The 19,552-nt window shown below is 51.8% G+C and overlaps 1 protein-coding gene across 2 annotated transcripts in view; it reads right to left on the bottom strand.

Annotated features, from left to right (window-relative positions):
• The window catches only part of Cplx2 (complexin 2), a 72,627-nt gene that overhangs the window by 28,525 nt on the left and 24,550 nt on the right, over positions 1–19,552 (bottom strand). The window lies entirely within an intron of this gene.

Genomic DNA, 19,552 nt, shown 5'->3' with positions numbered 1-19,552 from the left:
GGTATTCACTTCTGTGACTCCATGGCTGCTGTACTGGCTGGTTTTGTGTGTCAACTCGACACAAGCTGGAGTTAGCACAGAGAAAGGAGCCTCCCTTGAGGAAATGCCTCCATGAGACCCAGCTGTAAGGCATTTTCTCAATTAGTGATCAAGGGGGGAGGACCCAGCCCATTGTGGGTGGGGCCATCCCTGGGCTGGTGGTCCTGGGTTCTAAAGGGAGCAAGCTGAGCAAGCCAGGGGAAGCAAGCCAGTAAGTAACACCCTCCATGGCCTCTGCATCAGTTCCTGCCTCCAAGTTCCTGCCCTGTGTGAGTTCCTGTCCTTCCTTTGGTGATGAACAGCAATGTGGAAGTGTAAGCTGAATAAACCCTTTCCTCCCCAAGTTGCTTCTTGGTCATGATGTTTGCGCAGGAATAGAAACCCTGACTAAGACAGCTGGGGTGTCCAAGCCACTCCTCTGTGGCCCTACAGAAGGGTTGTAGTGGCACCTCTTCCCCCCGCCCCCCCTGCCCCCCAAGGTATGCTGGGGCCCAGGAAGGACTGATTTGCTGTAATGGAGTCTCCTGGTAGCCCTGCACTTCCTTCTAGTCAGCCCCTATGCATCCTGAAGCCATATTAGCCCTCTCCCTGCAAGCCCTTTCTCTTGTGATTGTTTCCCCAGCGCCCAGACACTAGGTCTGAGCAGGGTCACTCCCTAATGCAAATTTACCAAGACTCTTACTTTCTTCCTGATGACTCAGCTTGCCCTCTGAACTCTGAGCTGCAGGGCTGAGGGGAGGCTAACAAAGAATGGTGAGCAACACTGCCGAGTGCTTGGGTGAGGGTGCTGCCACTCAAACCCTTGGAGGAGGCTTCTCACTTCGGGGGTGACAGAAAAGAGTGGGACAGCCACCTGCCACAGGCTCCCCACCGGGAAGATGCTCTGGGCTCCCCCACCTCCTAGGGATGTCACCTTTGGATTCCGGAAGGTGTGTGGCGTCATCCATTTCTCTTCCTCTCCCCATTTCTCATTCATCCTGCCTTCTGCCTTCTTCACGCTCCATGTGTCACCCTGGAGCCCCCTAGGTGTGTCTTCCAGCCTCTGCCTGGCTTCCTGGTCTCTTGCTTTCCTGCCTGATATTTGCCCGCTGCTTAAGCCATCTCTGCAAGCTCAGCTCCCCGACTCTGCTCAGAGAAAGTCCATCAGAAGCTTGCCCCTTTCCTGTCCAGGGAGTTAAGTGGGGATGGGGATGTCTGTATAGTGGAGGGAGGGCCTGCGGCCAAGGGAGTACAGGGATTATAGGACCTTTCAGGGCCACGAGCACGCCGTCGTGGGCTGGGATGTTTCCAAGAGGGCACACAGCATGGTATTTCCAGAGTTTGCTTGCTCGAAGTCTTTCTGTGAAGACCACTCTTAGGGAATGCTGTTATCTTGGTCGGGCCTGGAACTCCTGCCTTTGGTGGCTAAGACTCTTCTCAGGGTGACTCTCGTCTACTTATCCAATCAGTAGTTGCTCTGGTCAAACCTCTGATAGCCAAAAAGTTTCAGGTGAGGCGGGAGGAGGGCAAGATAGATGAAAAGGAAGACCAAGCCAAAACAAATCAAAGCAACACTGGAGGATGCTCTCCTGCCTGCCTGAGGCCCACTCACCTCCTGCCAGGTCCACTTGTCTCAGCGCTCTAACAGGCAGGTCGCAAATGCCAGCCTGCCTGGCCCTGCTGCTGAACCCTCTAGCAGTAACAGAGAATAAAGAAGGCAGATAAACAAGGAGGAAGATCCTTGCTCTCCTCCTGCCCTAAGGGCCCTAGGTTCGGCTGGTGTTAAGTCACACCGCATCTGATGGATTTGCAAAGGAATTTTTAGATATACTCTCATTCGGAGGGGGAAATGCATTTGCGAATCTCAGGATTTTAATCAGCTCTGCCAGCAGTTGCCTGCCATATTACATCACTGCTCAGTCCTGAGTTGTGGCAGGACCCTTTCCGAGAGCTGTACGGTTATTTGCATGTGGCCCATTTGGTGCACTGCCCACCCCCGGTCCATTCCGTAGTAAACAGATGGCGTGAGGAAAGACTGCTCGAGGAATGCATGCTTCCTGCACTTTCAGACACATGGTCAACCCCCTGCAGAGACGAGTCCACAGACAGCCTAGGAGGGACTGGTAACAGAGAGCCCTTTGTATTGCTTCCAGTCAAGAACAGAGCCTCGAGGGTTGAGGACCTGTGGGAGGGACCATACTGGGAAGTAGCCACATTAAGGGGCCTCCTTTGGGCGAAACCAGCCCCCTGGCTCTTTTCATGCAGGGACTCAGGCAGGACCACATCATACACTCAGCAACCTCTGACATCTCTTCCCTTGAGGAGACTCTTTCAACTACAGCACCCCAGGCTCAGGAATCTGATCTGTGTTCTCCAGACTGAGGCCCCTCCAGTCCGACAGAACCCTATGAGCGCATCTGCACCAAAGTTTGTACGTCCGAGTCAAGGGACCAATATTTCTTGACCTAAGGAGGATTCTCATCCTTTGGAAGACAGTGCCAGAGGTCCCACCATGAGACTCACCATCAGCCTGATGAGCCTGCTCTCCTCTCATGGCTGGAAGGTGGCTCGTCCCCACACCAAGGACACTCCTTTGAACCCTTTGAGGAGATACCCGATGGCCGTGGATAGATTAGCAGCACCCAACAAGCAATGGATTTCTGTTTGTACTGATGCACGCGGATGCCCTTGTCACATGCACTGACAGACAGTCTTTTCTCTTAGCTGTAGACATCTGCCTGAAGGTCTCTGTCATCATAAACCCACCACGAGTAGGATAAGAGGCCTAGTCTGAGGCCCCACGTGACCTGCGTACCCTCACGCTCTGAGTCCCCTGCTCTCAGCTCTCGCGAACTCCATGCCAGGGACTTGGGTTCCTTGTCTGTGTTGAGTCGCCAGCCCTGGTCCTGCCCCAGGAACTTTGCATTTGCTGTTGCATTGTGGGAGGCTCTCTTTTTCCATGCCTTTGCCTGGCTGGCCCCTCGGTACCTACATCCAGGTTTCAGTGCTCTTTACCAGTGGGCTTCCCACACCATCTGCTCTACCGGGAAGCACCGTGTCACTTCCAATCGCTGTGCTCTGTTTTTGCAGCACCCCTGCTGTCTGAAGTGATCTTGTCTTTGTTGAAATATGTTTGTTTGCGTTTAAGGAGAGGAGTCTCAGGCTCTACCCAGTCCTCTGTCCTTGGAGGCACCCACTGCTGACACTACTATGCGCTGGCTTACCCTACCTCTCCATTGTCCACTCCTTCAGTTGCCACAAGCCTCGGTCATAGTGGCACACTTGATGCTCCGGCTGACCCCTGTTCTCTGGACTCCATGTTGCTCTTCTCCCCTCTATACCCCCCAGTCACTTGGTTCGGGCACCCCCTGAGCCTGTTTTATACCCTGGCAATACGAGTAGCCATCTGGGGCTCTCATTGTCTCCCTGAATGGATCTTTCCTTCTCTATCCTGTTTCCCTTCCTCCTTCCCCTTCTCTGTTCTTGGACGCTCTGTCCCACCTTAGGGGATCCTCCTGGAACACGGCAGCACCTCTGTCTCCTGGAGCGTCCCTGTTTTCCCCATCACCCTTTACCATCGTGATGCCCACTGCCAGGCTTAGGGTCTCAAGGGTTGTTTGAGGACAGAACTCTCTGAATGTTCTGCAGGCCTCAGAACCCGGCTCAGGGCCTAGCACAGAGCAAGCACCACCAGGGTTTACAGAGTGAATCGCAACCAGCCACTGCTGGCTATGTAGACACTGTAGGTGTATATGGAATGGTGGTGTCAATGTCTCCTTAACCAGGGATTGGAGGAGAGGGCTGGGGTCCAGGTGGAGCATCCGAGACCCTCCCTTCTGTGGTCGTTGCTTTTCTAGTGGTCTGGGCAGGGAAGAACTAAAGCATCGATCCCACAAAATGGGGTCCTTTTAGCATTCTGTGGGCTCATAGCCCTCCCTGGGTGGTGGGGCCACGGGCTGCACAGGGTCTCCTGTCCTCTTAAATCCCAGGAGGGCTGGGAAGCCCATCGGAGGCTTCCTCAGGTTTCCTATGGGACAGTTTTGTTCCTTTGGTGTGTCTGTCACACCAGCATAGAGCAGTCCCACACATGGTACCCTGCCCACCTTGGTTCAACCACAGCCCCTCGGCTTTGGGGGCTGCTCTGAGCTTGGAGTCTGTAGCAAAGGTGCTTTGTGGTAAAGGAGGTGGTGCAGCTCAGGAGGGCCTGGCTCCACGTCCTGGGGCATGCTGACAGCCCGGGAGTCTTGGGTACAATCTGCGACTGGGGCCTGTTTTTCACATTAGACACTAGAGAGCTCCTAACTCAACCCACATTCTGTCGCCAGAAGAGCCTTCCTGAAATACTGTGCACATCGCACCGCACCATCACCTCGTGCTCAGACTTCCTGCAGTGGCCTCTCATCCCCTGCGGGCCCACATCACCAGGAACCCACTGTTCTTCCTCGCTTTTCCTTTATATCCTATGGTTCCATACCCAGCCTCTGTCTCGGCAGCATCCTCAAGTGTAGGCAGCAGCCTGTCTGTATTGTATGTGAGGAGGAGGAGGAGGTTGCTGGACACCCAAGGCTGTCTGGCTGGATTCTAGTTGCTTCCACAGACCTGTAGGAGCCTCTGAGTGCCCAGGCCTGCAAGGTGGTTAGCCTTGCTGCTGTGAGGACCTCCAGATACCAGACACAGATCCGAAGCTACACTTAGCTAGAGCAGAAAGATCACCCTACAGGCATGGGGTGTGGGCATCGAAGGGGGGCTGAGTCATGAAGATTCTTCCTTCTTTGTTCTCCGTGTCTGGGATTGTAGTCTTGGGTTTGCTGTTAGAGTAATATATGACAAAAGTATACAACAGGAGTCTAATAAATGCACCATGTCTTAAAAAAAAAAAAACTTCCTCTCTCACTGAAACTGAAACACTCCCCTGAGAGCATTTACTCTCCCTGCTTTCATCTTGCAAATGAGGAACTGAAACCTCAGAGGAGGGAAGAAAGTCACTCGCGGCCATTCCTCCTGACTCTTCACCTAGTCCTCCTGTACCTCTTCCACTGAGGAGATGGTCATGTGTGTCTCCAGAAGGCACAGTGAATGCAGAGCTGACGTGCCATGCTTGTCCCACAGAGACTGTATGAGAATGGCTTTTGCCTGGTCCTTGCCTTCTCTGGAGAGGATGTGGTCAGGTGTTGGGGGGAGGGCTGTGTGTCTGCTCAGAGGTGGACAGATTTAAGACAAGCCTTAAAACGAGGGAAGGGAAAGCCCACGAGAGCTGTGTGGCAAGGGCTTGGTCACTCCCTAAGTTCTGGTCCCTAGTAGTTCTGGGAGGCACAGAGAGGGCAAGGGTGGGTGAGTGGGCCATCAGTCCTTCCACTTAGATGGCTGGAGATGAAGCCAGAGAGGCTGGAAGGAGACCGTGGCCTTAGGCAGAGAGTGGGCTCAACTGCTGTTAGTTGACAGCTATGCCTGCACAGCCATCGAGTTCTTCCAGCTACCCTGTAACTCCCCTTCTCTTATTCTGTGCCTGGCAGAGTGCCAGCCCCAGGACTGGCACCAATGACAGATAATACATAGGCAAACAAAAGGCAAGATCATTTTGGACAGACAGAGACGCTCTGAAGAAAACAAGCCACCGTGGGGCACTATGGGAAAGGAAGGGGAGAGGTATCCCTCTTGGTGAGCAACCCCCAGGAGGCAGGGGCTAGTTTTTGCAAGATGGGACCCTCTCGGGGTAGGCTACTCCTCTTAAAGGTTCCATCAGATCCTGCTGGAGAAGTGTTCTGGTGACCACACAAATGTGCATTTTTGAGAACACTCCAGATCCAAACTGTAACAGCATTGAACTTGGGGAGGAGAACACAGTGAGAGGGGCAGAGAGAAAAGGGTGTGTCTGAGGTCTCACTGCTGGACAAGAGGGGAGCTTGGGCTCTTACTCCTCAAAGCTTTTAACTGCTGTGACAGTTTGGTGTAAGGCACAGAGCACACCTCCCGTCTCAGTTCCCATGCCTGGAGTCCTATGGCTCCCCCACGCATCTGAGGTCTCCCTCTGAGGCCTTGTACCAGACAGATACTTTGTGTCCTTGCTGCCAAGGGGTTTGATCCTCCTGAGGCTGCCATGTGGAGGGAACCTTGGGGTTTCTAGAGCCTCTGGATCACAGACAGAGTTCTGGCGATGCCAGCTCAGGTGTGGGGTGTTTGCAGTGGGGAGCACTCCGAGCTGCAGGTACCTCTTAAGTTGCACCAGCAGCTTCTTGGGGTGGACTCTCCTGTGTTCTCTCCTAGGTGAGATGCTCCCTGGGTGGACCTTTGAGTGCTCTTCCCTTCTTGTGAGGATACACGTAAGCCAGGTGTCTACATAAGCCACGTAAGTCCTCTGGGAGACCCCCCGGCCCTTCTATGCATCTGAGCGTTCAGATCATTGTGTCACAGTGTCTGTCTGTCCCCATGTCCTAGCCTGCAGACTTGGGGTTTGTGTGCACGTGTGTGGGAGCTGGGATAGTGGCGGCTGACAAGCCTTCTGAAAGCACACGGACGCTGAAGCCTTAGGTAGTCACTACCTTACGTTTATCTTCCAGTTGAGGCCTTTGTTTCAAGAATTAGAGCCCAGAAGGCCAGCATTCCCCTTGCCTGTACCTTCAAACAGTCCTGCTATGGCGCCCCAGAGCTCTCGGAGTGAATGGCAATGTCAGCACTGGCCGTGCTGCAGGCTACTTGCACACACTTCTAGGTGCTGACATCCTGTGAGATGGGGACGGTCATACTGTGTGTTTGGGAGGTGGCACCCGTGTGCCTGAGGGGAATCTCTGGGCCAAGTGTGCTATGGAAAGAAAGCTTGCCAAGCCGTGTGCAAGGATGCCTGCTTCCGTGTCAGTGTAAGCAGAGGTGGTGTGCGGCATTCTTACAAGGTGGTCTGAGGACATCCTAGCCATGCTCGTCCTTATACAGAACAAGGCGAGACCCCCATGAGCCTGCTGTGGACCTCAGGGTAACCGCACGCTTCTGCATGGGAAACCATGGCTTAGCGGACTTTCCTTATTTTGCCTCTCCCCAGATACTTCACCTTCAAGGACGGCTCGCCATTCAGCTTTCAGGCGAGAGAGACCTTTTCTGTTTAAGATGAACAGGAAACACAGACTCTTTGAAGCGACTGAAGGCTGTAGAAAACCCGATGCTAATGGGCTTCTCCAGCGGGTCCACCTGGTGGACAAGTTGGAGATTCCACCACTGCCTTATTTTCCCTGGTAAACACCCGAGGAGAAGGTGAAGACTTAGAAAATTGCTGGAGAGATGGCTCAGCGGTTAAAAGCACTGACTGCTCTTCCAGAGGTCCTGAGTTCAATTCCCAACAACCACATGGTGGCTCACAACCATCTGTGATGGGATCTGACACCCTCTTCTGGTGAGTCTGAAGACAATGACAATATATATATATATATATATATATATATATATATATAAATAAATCTTAGAAATGTCCCCTGGTGCTCCCACAATGCAAGGCACTGCTCTGTGTTTGTTTGCTTGTGCAACTTGGGTCTTCTGCTCTCAAGTGACAATCCTGTTGTTTTCACAAGCCATGTGCTCAGCTTGCTCGGGGCCGTGTGCCTTGAGGAGTTAGAGCCAAGTTTAAACCCTGTCTGTCCGACTCTAAGTTGAAGCCCTGAAGAGTACGGCACCCGCAATTCAGGCGAAGTGGGTATGGAAAGTGAAGGGGTAATTCACAGTGGCTGAGGTGGTGGCGGGCTTAGAGAGCCCCAGAGAATCTACTCTCATTCTCTGAGGAGGTCAGTGAGACCGGCTGTGGAACTTGGGACTTCAAAGAACACAGTGGGAAACCCAGGTGGCTCCAAATCCCAGGAGGAAAACCCAGAGCTGAGGCCCTGGATGGGCAGACAGTCCAGGTAAGGGGCAAAGGAGGAAAGATACAGGTATAGGAACACTAGCTGTGGTTGCCCTTGCAAAGGGAAGGTGACAATGCTGGTGGCTCCATGCAGCCTTCAGGACGGAGGGGGGGCAGGGGGGACTCCCTAGGGTGCTCCCTGACCGTCCCAACGCAACTCCCAGGTCCATAATTATATCCACTGCTGTTGTGTCTTAAGGAACACACCTGCGATTTCTTGGTAAATCATGGCAAGAGACACAGGACTCCACCATCTGGAATAATTTCTGAGGTATATACAGTTTTAAAAATAAATATACAAGACTGTTTTCTTTTCTTTTTTTTTTTTTTTTGACTAACCTCATGAGGATGAGTTGTAAACCTGCTGAATTATTTATTTTCTTGTTTTTATTTACCTCCCCAAGTAGACTGTGACCTACACGGTGAGTAAGGTCTTCACCTGTTCAGTGTAGCATCCCAGTCCCTGGCCTAGGGGGCTTGCCCACGGTGACGGCTTAAGAAGTCTGAATAACTATAATCCAAGAGCTTCGGAGAGTCAGGCAGGGTGATCTGGAGTTTAAGGTCAGCTCGGGCAACGCAGTGAAACTTTGGCTCGGAAATGAGTAAATAAAATTCAAACATTATTGAAGGACCAGATGGGCCCACAGGGAACATTATCTTCCCTTTGCAGATAAGAGAACCAAGGGCTGAGAGAGGTCGAGAAGCTCCCATGGTCAAGCCATTGCTGGAGAACTAAGGCCTCATATGGACCCATATGAGCTCCCAACTCCATTAGCGGCGGCAGGACAACAATGGCACGAATAAATGTATCTATTAAGGCCTAATCTCCTTTTTGGATGTCAGGTTCTGCTTCTTTCAGTCTAAAAGCCACCGGCCCGTCAACAGAACAGGACACAAAGACAGGGAAGCCTCTCCGGGGCGGGAGGATTAATTAGTAATTAGTGTGCAGAACCCTTTCCAGACAAATGTTAAGTATTATCAGTATTTAAATTTAGTCTCATCTTCCTGCATCCTCACAAGAGGGAACAGATGGTCCTGGCTTCAGGTGGAGAGAAGGAGGGCGGGACCAAGTGGGAAGTTAGCAAGCCTCAAGTTTCCAATTAACTCCTTGGAGCCGTGGGTGGTGGGAGGCCTCTCTAGCCTCGGTCTAGCCAAGATGGCGGGGAAGCCGCATGGCTTCCTGGACACACGACCTTGAGCAGGGCATGTACCTCTCAGATCTCCTGCTGGCGACACTGCCTTAAAGGGGAGGAAATGAAACCACTTCCAGGAGGCCCAACCAGCCTCAGGTCTTCTTCCTCCTTCTTTTAGGAGACTGGAGCCAGGGGGCCGCTTTCCCCAGGAGAGGTTGCTAAGACTAGAGATCACTCGGGATACGGAATCTTGTAGATGGATCTGAACTCGAGTTTCGGCTCTACTGCCCATGTGATTTCTTCCAACTTTGGACCTTGTGTCTGTGACAGTGGCGTTAACTCTGCCTGTCTTGCTCAGGGAGGGAGACTAGATGAGGCAATGGCTGTGTCCCATGAAACGGCCGCCACTGTGGGGACAAGGAGTCCCGTTTCTTTCCTGTTCTCACCAAAAGCCGCTGTCTATAGGGCACAGGAGAGGTGGCTGGAGGTGGAAGTGTGGACAAACCACAGATATCCCACCCAGGTTTCCTCCCAGGAGGCCTTGCAGTTAGGCGGACAAACACCTGGTGTTACAGGCGCCATCTTGCCACCTCTGGAGCAGAGCTTGCCTGAGACACTGGGACAACCGAGAAGAGGGTTAGTGGGGCTGGAGAAAGCTGGCTTGCTGGACACTCACAGTGGGTGCAAGCTACACCTACCTGAACATCCACACGGTACATTTTACTCTCATTCACTCACTTTACGAGACCACTTGCAATGGAAGCTTTTCTGACTGAGTCACCTACAATAAATGACTGTTAGCAAGACCTTTGATTTCAACAGTGGAAATAACTCAGATATTTGCTGCTGTGAAGACATCACGGACGGTCGGGTTAAATGTGCTGGTGCTTGGTGCAATTTATGTGTCTCTGTCCCTGGGTGGCATTGGGTATGGTTTTCTTATAGTGTCTTTGTCTGGCTTGAGGACCAAGCTATGCTGCTTCTCTAAGACTTTTCTACACCTCCCAGGCTTGGCTAGGTGACCCGTTGGCAGTTCTGTCCCCTGTGTTGGCCCCCAAAATTGACTGCTGATTTCTGGAAGATTTTGAGTAGAAATCCTATTATTTCTTCCTTAAACATTTGATTGGATTTTACTGGTGAATCACGATTCAGATTTTTGATGCTATAAATTACTTTTAGAGAGAGAGGGGGAAAAAAAAAGTGGAGCTGTTTGGCCCACTATTTCTGTCTTATGTGTTGATTGAACTATTTTCCAGCATTTTGTTTCCCAACATTTCTCCTGGATTCTTGTTTTGGGCTGTACCAGGCTCCAGTAAATGTAACGTGGTCTAAATTTATGTGTTGTGATTTTTCAGTTTTTACTTTTCAAAAGACACAACAAATCACTCGCAATCTGTTTAAGAGAAGTGAACGAAAGGAATGAGGCTCACTTTGATCCTCTGCTGACAGGGGCAGCTTCCTCTATTGCTCTGCTGTCCCAGACTGGTCTCCTCTGCTCCTGCTTCCTGACCTTTGCCTGTACTGCTCTCCTCTCTAATACCTTCCCCAGAACCTGGCCTGGTTTGCTCTGTTGGAACGACACCACACTTCTCGGGCGGGCTAGGTGACCCCCTCGGCAATCCTGTCCCCTGTGTTTGATCTACTTGGGCATCAACCATGTTAGAGCCATGAATCACTTAACAATGCGGATACGTTCTGAGAAATGAGTCACTGTGCGAATGTCCCAGAGCACTTACAGAAACCTGGTTGGGGCTCTGCAGTTATCTGACTGGCCTCCATGCCACCTAGGGACACGGGAAACTTGAGATGGGTGGCAGAGAGGGGCACAGAGACCCTGGTGAAATTCTGGCTTAGCAGAAGTTTGCTGCTATCCATGGCGATGGTCAGCACAGCTGCATTTCTGTCTCTGAGTGGCTCAGGCTGTGTTTCAGGCTCGATGTAAAAAGAGCACAGGGCACTGGGCACCTGCCAATAGTGTGTAGGTAGGTGTGTGGCAGTAGTCTGTCTGCAGGAGCCTTTTCTATGGGGCCTTCGCAGGCCCCTGGGCACCTTTGGGAGCCTGAACTGGAGCTGCAGCCTCTGCCTTGGTTTGAACCTTGGGTTTTGGTTGGCAGAGCCTACGACCCTTGGCCATGTAGCTTCGACTCCTCTTCCCAAGCTAGGGGTGAGCGATGAAAGCCAGACAGCTGAGTTTGTGGCTGGGGTCCCTTGGCATCTTGGGCTTGATGACCTGAGACTTCACAAGGGCCTTGATGGCCTCCGAGCCAAGCGTGCACTCACTGCCTTTGCACTGTTGGCCTGCATTTTCTTCAGGCCTTTCTGTTGTGGTGAAAATTAAGAAAGGAATGTTTTCTATCAGTTCCCGAGAGCCGGATCCACTGGCTCCTGCCGTGAGGTCCGCAAGCTGCCCTCTCTCAGCTGTCACCCTTTTAGCAGGCCCTCTCTGCGTGGTCACACACACACACACACACACACACACACACACACACACACACACATCTCGTTCTGTTGGCCCTGAGAGTTCTCACTCCTCGAGGGCAACAGAACCAGATCTGCACGCTCCAACTGCCCCTCAGCCATTTCTTTCACACGCTGTCCTCTTTAGCTCGGTAAAATCCAAAGGTTCAGAAATTTGTAATTTATCAATTAGATTTACATGTTAAATTCTCAATCCACAATTCATCCACACAATAAATTCACTGCCAATTGATAAAGATATAAACCGCCCACCCAGACAAGATCAAATCGATCAAGTTCACCTAAACCTGAACCATTCTCCCTCCGTAGACTCCACCTTGATCTCTTTCTTCCTCTCTCCTGCCTTACAAAATCTTTTGCCCCCACCCCACTCTCTACTGTCCAATCATGTATCACCTTGACATCAACCCACACCTTTCATGTTGTGCTTCTTGGCAAAGTGCATGTTCCTTAGGAACTTGGGGTCAACCCCCTTAAGTGATTCATATCTTTGTGACTGGGGTTTCTTGATGCCACTTCTGTGCCATTTGCAGGACTGGTTGTATGTGGTGTAGTTCTTGGACTTGGCTATGTTTGCACGGTAACCGGTGGCTCCCTCAGTGCCTGGGACCAGGAGAGAAAAGCACGACACCTCATTTTGTATTTGTGGACCCTGAAACTCAGAGGGACAGAGGGACTCGCCAAACTCGCAAATGACAGAGCTAATGAAGGCTGCACCTCTTCGTTCCAAATCCAGGCATTCCTCTGTGTTTCAGTTCCATGCCAAGATGGTGGTGGCTGGGGGATGTCTTAGGGGTCACTAGTAAGTAGCCTCTTACAAATGCAACCAGAGAGGGTGCTCTGGGGAGGAAGGCCGGCCAGCCATTTCTCCATCTGTGGGCTGATGCCATGCACCTGTAGAAGTTTTACTTTCAAGTAAGATGGGCTCCCTGGTTAGCAGAAAAGGGGATGTGAGGTGGCAGCGGCGGCAGCAGCAGCCAACGCCTTGCTTCCTAAGGGCCTGGCTGTTGTAGCTGGAGAGTCTCCTCCTCCAGTCTGGGAACCTGCTGACTTTGGAAATAGGATCAGCTACTCTCTGTCCAGTCTCTAAAGTCCAGCCCGGATCTATGTTGCCAAACTTCCAGACCAGACACAGCAAAACAGGGCTCTTGCAAGATGCAAGGCTGGAGTTGCCCGAGCCTTTATCTGTTGCAGACTCTTTTTTTTTCTTCTCATTTCTGCCTAGGTCCTCTTCAGGGTTCAGCTTGGGTATCCCATCTCTAGGAAGCCTTTCATGTTCTCTATGTTGGGAAGGGAGGTTCTGGTATACCCTCCTGCTTATCTTTTAATTCATATGTGTTGTTCTGGAGGTTTGCTGCTGTTGTTGTTGTCGTCGTCGTCGTCTCCTCCTCTCCTCCTCTCCTCCTCTCCTCCTCCTCCTCCTTCCTCTTCTTCTTCTTCTTTTTTAAAAAGATTTATTTATTTTATATGAGTACACTGTGGCTGTCTTCAGACACACTCTGGCATCGGATCCCATTACAGATGGTTGTGAGCCACCCTGTGGTTGCTGGGATTTGAACTCAGGACCTCTGGAAGAGCAGTCAGTGCTCTTAACCACTGAGCCATCTCTCCAGTCGTTGGCGGCGGCGGCTTCTCCTCCTCCTCCTCCTCCTCCTCCTCCTCCTCCTCCTCCCCTCCTCCTTCTTCCCTTTCCTCCTCCTCCTCCTCCTCCTCCTCCTTCTCCTCCTCCTTCTTCCCTTTCCTCCTCCTCCTCTCATTCTCCTTCTTTTTCTCCTTCTCCTTCTCTTTCTTCTCCTCTTTCTCTTATTCCTCCTTCTCCCTCTTCTCCTTCATTTTCTTTTCTTCTCCTCCTCCTCCCTTTTTCTTCCCCTTCTCCTCTCCCTCCTTCTCTCTCTCCTCCTCCACTTCCTCTTCCTCCTCCCCTTTCATTTTCTGAGATAGAGTCTCCCTACATAGTCCTAGCTGTCCTGGAACCCATTATATAGCTCAGGCTGCCCTCGAACTCAAGGAGAACAATCTGCCTCTGTCTCTCGAGTGCTGGGATTAAAGATGTGCCCCACCACACACTTCATGCTTCACATTACTGGCCACAGGTGCTTGGTGTTTAGGGTCTGGGCTTCTTCTGCTCCTTTATCGTGACAGCCAGTGGTCTTCCTTTGCAAAGTGAGGGTAGCAGTTCCCCACCAGAGGCTGCTTTTTCTAGAGAGGTTTGCCCGTCTCTCCCTGCTCTGCTGGCTCTGCCCTCCATGTCTCTCGTGCACACTCAACCTGTTCACCATCCGGTTCTGAGACCATGGAGGTTCCAAGAGGTGTGGGACATGGCCTCTGCCTTCAAGAGCTCAGAGTATAACAGGAGGCCATGTGGGTAAATTGAAAACCATGGCACGAGGCTAAAAGGCCTGTGATGATGTGGACACAGAGGCCCAGAAAGGACAGAGGGAGAAGCAACTGACTCTATCCAGAGGGCTAAATAAAGCTCATCAGGAGGTGACATTTAGATCAGAATTTAACAAATAAACTCGCCAAGCTTGGCAAATGACAGAGAGCTAATGTTGAAGGCTGCACCTCTTGGTTCCAAATCCAGGGATTCCTCTGCCTTTCAGTTCCAAAATGGTGGTGGCCGGGGGATGTCTTAGGGGTCACTAATTTTCTTAAGGCCTGGCAGGGCTAGCCAGTGTTCTAGTCAGAGTCTACACCACACGCCTTAGATGTTCCTGTTCTTCTCCACCCTCTCAGAGCTCAGTGGGTGGGTGGTCCAGTCAGTTTCATCCATGAGAGAAAGCAGGGAAGAAGCAGTTGTTGACCCTGGGGATGGAGCTTGCCAGGGCCTCCTTTGGACTAGGCTTCAGGAGCCAAGAGGCACATCCGGGTTCTGGTCTCTGCAGCTAACGGCCCTTGGAGTAAGTCTCTCTTTGTCTCTAAGCTTCCATTTCTCTTCTGTGGCTGGAGCAGTGGGAGGGAAGGAGCCGAGCTGCAGAGAGAGCCAACGTTCCTCCTACTTGTAGAAGTCAGCGTGTTTATTTTTCCTGGGATGCGTGGAGACTGACGGACACACATAAATACTCATGCATGCACACGCCTACACAGATGCGCACAGGAGCAAACATATGCAGAGGCATATAACACATAAACTCGGTGGAGTCGCATCACCGTGCACCGGCCTTCAGGCTTGCAGATGCAGGTGCCCAAAAGCACATTTGCATAGGAGGCAGAGACACTCCCGGGCTGCCAGAGATTCCGGGGCTGGACTTTGAAGGCCGAACCCGCATAGTCACAGTGTAGCCACAATGTGGACCCCAGGCACTCATGCACAGAACATTCTCCTTGGGAATCCAAGACCCCTCCCACTTTTGGGCAGGTGAAGGCAAAGCAGCTGCGGAGCTCTGAGCAGGGGTGGAGCTCTGAGCAGGGGCGGAGCTCTGAGCAGGGGTGGTCCACACGGGTGAAGACTGGGATAAGCTTATCTCCCAGGTTACTGCTGCTGGGGGATGCTGCTTTTTAAAAATAGCTTCTTGCTGTTTCCAGGAAAGCTCTGGGGAGCGAGGATTCCAAAGACGGGATTTGCCCGTTCCCATGCTTGCCTGAGGAGCCCAGCAGCTTGTGGCAGAGGGAGAATGAAGGGTGGCCATGGGCAGGGGTGAGGGGTTGGGCCGTTGCCCACGGAGCTTGTCTTTCTCGAAGAAGGCCACCTCACACAGGACCTGATAAACATCTTGACAGCAAACACACCTTGGTGACTCCTGCCTGCCTGGCTAGGCTTCCTGTTTGTGAGCATCAATGTTAGCAAGAAAGTGGATGGAGTCACATCTCCCTTCATCTTGACTGTGAGAGTGAATGTGAGAGAGGCCGGCCCATGTCTTCTGCCCGACGTTCCTTACCTACCTGCAGAGTCCCATGGCATCCTCGGGGCCTGATACAGTGCCTGATTTCTTATTGTCCCCACCCCCACCCCCCAGCCTCCTTTGTACATGGTCTGTCGCTTGCCCTTCCTGCTCACCTTGTCTCTGTACTGAGTAACTAGGCACTGCCTCCTTTCATCTCTAGAATCTCAGCGAGCTCAGAGAGACATCAGGCAATCGGGCTGGGTGAGGGGGATCAGTGACTAGATCCCATTAGAGGCAAGAACACTGACATCTCGATGGAGCAGAAACTGGGCCTTGGTGAGGCCCTGGGAAACCAAAATGGGTGGCAGATGGGGGCTAGCCACCACGTTGCCTGCTTTTTCTCACATCATGGTGAATCTTGTGGCCTCAGACTCAGTCTCTTCAAGAACCCCGAGGAGACATTGTCACAGTGGTAAGGGTCCAAGCCTAACTTTGTGAAAACCCTGGGTAGACACTGTCATGGTGGTGAGGGTCTTGGCTTGCCCCTGGGAGAGCCCTGGGCAGGCACTATATGATGGTAAGGGTCTGCTCCTCTGCCTGACTTCTGCCCCCCATGGTAAGGGTCTGCTCCTCTGCCTGACTTCTGCCCTCTGTGGTCTTGGGCATGAGGGGTACCTTTTTAGTTTCTTCCTCTGTATTCTGGGCCCCATACTGTTTATATTATAGGGTTATATCAGGGAAAACTAGTAGTGGAAGACACTATAGGTGATAGCCAGATGGAGATCCGGGGTGAGGCGCTATTCCTAGGAAGAGTGTTGATGAGACTAAGTCCCTATTAGGACTGGACAGTGGAGGCTCAGAGAGAGCATTAAGTTCAGAGGGTGACAAAGTGAGGTCAGAGGGCAGGTGAAGCTCCGGGCCCTCCTAATACCCACCCTATTCTTCAGAGCACAGACAGACTTGTAGCTCAGGTCTGACTCTGACTTACTGTCCCAGCTCCTAGAAGGGGCGGGCAGATCCTCACTTATCCTTTGGAGGGATTGTGACGCCAACACTCACATCCCCACTTGCTAACTGGTCACAAACAGTTGCTGGCACCTCTGGGTCTCAGTCCACACAAGTTGGAGAAGGCAAGGCCCCCTTTGCAGGGCTGTCAAGGCAAGGCTGAGACGAGAGGATGATCCTCTGATAGCTTGCAGAAGGACCAGCGAGGGATGCACTTTCCAGCTCTGGGACAGACCCGTCTCCATCTCTAGAGCTTACATATCTGACCTTGGCAGGCTAGACCATCACAGGGCCTGGGCCCGGCGGGGAGGGACAGGTCCAAGTCAGCATGATTGTTGGGATGGCCCAGACTTCACTCTCTGCCTGTCAGAGGGGAGGTGCTCCCTGTGGTGATGAATCCCAGCATCTCTAGACAGAAGGCCAGACAGAAGCTGCCTAACATCTGCAGCCTGGTTACACAGACACTGCGCAGCGAGGCGGGTGTGACACAAGAGAAGACAAATCACTCTGAAGGGGAAGAGGCCATGGGGCCACTAGGTCTCCAAGGCTCAGAGAGGGGTATATTTCACCCCAAGTTACTCAGCAAGAACAGTAACTAAGCTGGAACTGGGAACACTGGTTTAGAGACCTCATCACTGGAAAAGGCTAAGGTCGTTGACTTCCCATCATAGTGGTCTGTCCACACTTCTAGGAACAAGGAGCTCACTATCTCCTGTGGCAGTCTGCATTTTATAACAGCTAGCAAAACATGGAGCTAAAACAACAACAACAACAACAACAACAACAACAACAAAAAACTACTCCCAGTCAGTAAACCTGCTACCCAGATCAACCATCATAGCTCTTGATGCTGACCCTTATAACAGCGCTTGCACGGGCTGAGTCCTGAGTCTTTGTTTAACCATATTTGTGTCCCCCCTCATAATACAGAGGCTTCCAGACCCTCCCCCACCCACCGCCGAAGACCACACTTTCTCAGAATGCAGGGCCAGACTTAAAGAGGATAAACCATGGGACTCCCAGAGGCCGCCTTCCAGCGACTGTTCGATAAATGTATTAACAATTAGGTATTTTTATCAGTGGAAACAAAATTGACTCAGAAATAAACGGGGGGATTTTAAAGGCATTTTCAATTCCAGACTTTCACGGAAGTCAGTTAAGTTGGGGAGCTGGAAAAAAGCATCCAAGGGCCGGGCTGGGGTGGGGAGAAGATGCAGTACTGTGCAGGTTTGGGAAGGTGAGTCTGTCTGTGTCGAAGTGTGAGATTATTAGAGCTAAAATGGCTGTCCTCACTGTAAACCCCACAGGTCAGAACCCCTTGCCTGCCAGCCTGGCCAGCACACATTGGAGCAAAGGCACAGATGCGTGGATAGTTCTGGATGGTTGCTAGTTCACTGTGCACAGGTCAAATGCATCTGTCTGTCCATTCAGCCTTTGGACTTCGCACGTGTCTCGAGGGAACCTGGTATAATATCACAGTGTGGATGTCAACAACTGCAAATTCTGGGCCACTCTGGGCAGCCCAGGTTGCTCTGGGAGTACGAAATGAGTAACTTGTCTTGCATTCTATGCCGCCGTCCCCCCTTTCTTTGTTAGCAAGGGCACCTCCATTTCTGGGGAGCAGTTTCTCCCTAGTCTCTTTTTGCATGTTTTGGGGGGTGCTGAGGCCCAGTCTGGGGCTCCGCTAGAAGAACATGGTTTGAGCAGTCAGTGTAATTCTCCTGCACAGAGCTGTACTGGAGCCCCATACAGCCTGTGGTTCTCATCGTCCTTCCTGAAGTTTCCCCCTCAAGGCTGAGTGCTCCATCAGGACAGGATCAGGCCCCTTCTGTCTCTGAGTCCTCAGAGCCCGACCCACACTGGCACAGGAAGTGCTTCGAATGCCTTTTGCGTGTCAGTCTCCTTTATCCAGACACCTCTTTAGTGGCTGACATTTCTCTTGTCTCCCACGATTTAAAAGCACTAAACGGAAAATCCCAGAACGAAATATTTCACAAGTTCTAAACCCTATCCTCTTCCAAGTGATGGGATGGAACCTCAGACCATCCCATGTCCTCTCTCCACAGATGTGAACCCCCCTTTTGTTCAGAGTACCAGTGCTGCAGCATCAGGACCACTTTGTTCTCTCTTAGCAACCATTTCAGTCATCAGAGCACCTCGTGCCACATTCTCTGTACTACCTTCCATCCTGTAGGTACAGGGCCATCCAACGTCACAAGAATGGAGTGAGTTTGGGCTTTGGGACATATCCCCTAAAAACATAAGGCCTGGCTGTACATGGGACTTCTGCCTGAGGAGTTACTCTTGCTTAGTCACCAAGTTACCCAGGGGGCCGTGTGTGTGTGTGTGTGTGTGTGTGTGTGTGTGTGTGTGTGAAACTTCTTCACTCAAAACAACTTCCAGGGAGAGACCAGTCAACCACTCAATTTCTACCTCGTCCAAGAGAGAGAAGGAAAGGGCGCAGTCACCTCCTTTAGTTTTTCAAGAGCCGAAATTTCACACCAGCTTCATCCGGCAGCTTTTGGAAGTAGGGTTTCCAGGGATGCGTGGGAAATTTCAAGCCACCCCCAACCCAGCATTAACAAAAGCAGATGCAGAAGCAGGGAGGAGGGCAAACACAGCTGGGAGAGCCATGGAGCTGGGGCGATGCTCTTGTCCCATCTTCAACCCTCATCCTAGAAGTGTCAGGCCAGAGGAAACAGCCCAGCTAATTGGCAACAGAGAACCACAACAGTCTCTTGTTCTATGGCCAAGACTCTCCAGACGACAGAAGCAATCGAGATGGGACATCCCGGCTATGCCAGCTTCACGGGGGAAGGAAGGAAGAAGAGGCTACTGGTCCCTAGCAATGTAACCGAGATGAGTGTGGGGCCCTGGCTTGTCATCTCTTCTAGTCTTTGGGTGGAAGATGCCTGGCATTTGGGAGCCAGATGATATCCCAGGGGACAGTATTTCCCAGGCAATGGGGGTGAGCTTGAGGGGACTCCCAGTCCCACAATTCCTTGCTGGGTGGCTCTTGTGTGCTACAAAGAGAGCCCCTTGAACGCTCAGTGTCCTCTGTGTGCCAGGAGTGAGTGAACTTTCCTCTAGGGGACTCTGCTGAGTCTGGTGTGTGTGTGTGTCTGTGTATATGTATGTATATGCATGTATGTGTATGTATGTGTATGTGTGTATGTGTATATGTATGTGTATGTATGTGTATATGCATTTGT

Source organism: Rattus rattus, chromosome 14 (assembly GCF_011064425.1).
Source record: "Rattus rattus isolate New Zealand chromosome 14, Rrattus_CSIRO_v1, whole genome shotgun sequence".
Taxonomy (NCBI): Eukaryota; Metazoa; Chordata; class Mammalia; order Rodentia; family Muridae; genus Rattus; species Rattus rattus.
This window is presented reverse-complemented; position numbering and strand designations above follow the sequence as displayed.